We start from the raw sequence: 2,818 nt of genomic DNA on the forward strand, positions 1-2,818 counted from the left end.
GATGATAACCTGTGATGGAATCCAATCTACCATGTGTCTACTGATTCTTGGATCTTTCCAGATGCCTTCATTTCATGACTGTGATGATTATTGTCATGCTTAATCAACACTGCTTTACAAATAAGCGATGCCCCATGAGTCTTGCCTATCATTTCCTAGTCACTTCATGCATGAACTACTCATTCGATGAGATCAATCACATTCCATGACTTTTCCTGTTCCAGAAACCATTATCTCAGGATTTCCCGCCATTGCTTTCTCATTGGGGTGGGCCGAATTCAAGCCTCAGGCATGGAAAACATACTCCTTATATATATTTTAATGATAGGATTTATACCTCTATACAGATGTTCAGTAGATACCTTGTTTGGTGTGGTAGGATTTACACTTCCATACAGATGTTCAGTCCATATCACATTTAGTGTGGTTATTCATATTATTTCTTTTTTTATTCATTTATTTATGATTTATTTTATTGACTTTGGTGATACCTATACCATTTATTACATTGTTTACATCAAATCACATAACATCTAGATTTGTAGATGTGTTCTCCATCATGCCTGACATCCTAGACTCTCCCAGTAAAGGAAAACATGTGTCACACTCGGCTTTTAACTCAAAGATTAAATTTTTGGCAGTTTTGGGATCTGAACTGAGGTCCTAGCAGGCCCAATTCATGATTGGGTGAGTGTGGCACGGAAGCCTCTAGCCAATGAAGCTGTCATGTGGTTCCCAGGCACTGAGATCAAGCCCCAAGTTTGGCCAAAACAGCAATACATGGATAGGCAGAGGGTGGTATACAAATAAATATATATTGTTAAAGAGTTCCAGATCTGTTTATCTATGACTGGATGACATCTACTACGTTCCTACCAACTCTTAGGTATTTATATATCTCCATTGAAGCAATATTATTCTTTTCATGCTTAATAAACTATTAAGGTTAATCAGCATGCTAGGATTATTGCATCCAATTTTAGATTAGACAAATGCATGTACTATTTCAATCTGTATTCTTATGCATAGGAACGAGTCTCTTGTGATCTCCTGACATTGGTAAGTGTAAGGATTAGGATTTGAACCCTGGGCCTATGTTGATATGTTGGCTTATGGTTTCCCTGATAACCTGCCAGCCATCTGCAAGGGCAGGCCAGGTCCACTTTGAAACCATGTCATTCAGACCCAGGATGGTCACCATGCACAGAAAAAATTGTAAAACCCTGAGCCCTCTACAGCTCCCCACTTTTTGTGCTGTTCTGCTTTTTTTTTCTTCCTGCAAGCCCACTGGGCCTAGGGTCCCAGGATCAGCTTTGGGTCCCGAGGCTGCACCCCAGCCTAGGGAGAGTGCAGCTGAGTCAGAGTTGCCATGACCTGACTTCAAGCCCCGTGGTTGGCAAATTTAATGAACTAATTAATTCATTAATTAACTAACTAAATTGAAATAATAAAGCTCCTTGGTTTGGAATTTCTGCCAGTTTTCTTTTCTTGCCTGGGACTTGAACTCAGAGTCTTGATGAATCCATAGCAATGTGACAGAAGGTGCAGAGTTGCCAATACTTGAGTTCAAATCCCATGCCATGCCAAAAATAAATAATTAAGTCACTGCCCTCAGCAGGGAAGTTAGTTATGAAGATGGGAGGGAAGGGATGATAGGGGAAAAACAAACGAGGAGGCAACAATGTTCAATAGGAAATGTGCTCATTACTTTGCTCATGTAACTGTGACCCCTCTGTACAACATTTTTACAGTAAAAAACGTACAAAAAATTATGTACTCCTCAAGAAGCACTTTGGTGGTAAGGGATGGATGTCTGAATGGCTGTACAAAATTATACACTGATTTTTTTCAGTGTTCAGTATGGAACTGAATAAACATAACTGTTTCTATTACAAATGTTAAGTCACAGTCTTGGAACTGGGGCCAGTGTTTCTGCCATTGCTGGGATTTGAGCTCACTGTCCAAGAAACTCTTTTGGACCTTGGGTGAAGGCTAAGCTGCCTGTCTTTGAGGAAAAGATTTTCAAGCTAGAGTTCCGAGGGCATGACTTAAGGCCCTGTAATAGAGAAAATATTTGTATATATGTGTAATATAAGATACATAGCTACATATGTATGTTTATTTCATATTATGATTATGATTATTGATTTTGTATTTAATTTTTATTTTATTCATTTTATTGTTTATTGTATTTAGTATTATTATACACATAATATTTATTATGTTGTGTCCATATATTATAAAATTATACACAATAATTCAGTACATTGACTCATTTTCATTAATATGTTATTAAATGTTGAAACATGATACATAATTAAATGGAGGCATTTGTCAATTCATCACATGGCTAGATTCTGTCCCCAGTATGAGCTTTGTCTTATTTATCTTTGGACAACTGCCTATAGGGATTTTTTTATATGATTTATACTCAGAAGCCTATTCTTGTGGATAGGCAAGTTGAGGGATAAAATCGTAAGGTTAGGGCTGGGAATGTGGCTTAGTGGTAGAGAGCTTGCTCAGCATGCATGAAAGCCATGGTTTGAATCCTCAGTGCCACATACTCAGAAAAAGCCAGAAGCTGTGGTGTGGCTCAAGTGGTAGAGAGCTATCCTTGATAAAAAGAAGCTCAAAGATAGTACCCAGGCCCTAATTTCACGCCCCAGGTCTGGCAAAAACAATACACCAGATTCCAGTGGCTATGGAAACCTACTTTCTCAGGAGGCTTAGATCTGAAGATCGCAGTTTGAAGACAGCCTAGGGAAGGAAAGCCTGTTGGACTCTTACCTCCAATGAACTATCAAAAAACCCCATGTGG

Source organism: Dipodomys spectabilis, unplaced genomic scaffold (genome assembly GCF_019054845.1).
Source record: "Dipodomys spectabilis isolate Male_0828 unplaced genomic scaffold, ASM1905484v1 ptg000027l, whole genome shotgun sequence".
NCBI classification, from domain to species: domain Eukaryota; kingdom Metazoa; phylum Chordata; class Mammalia; order Rodentia; family Heteromyidae; genus Dipodomys; species Dipodomys spectabilis.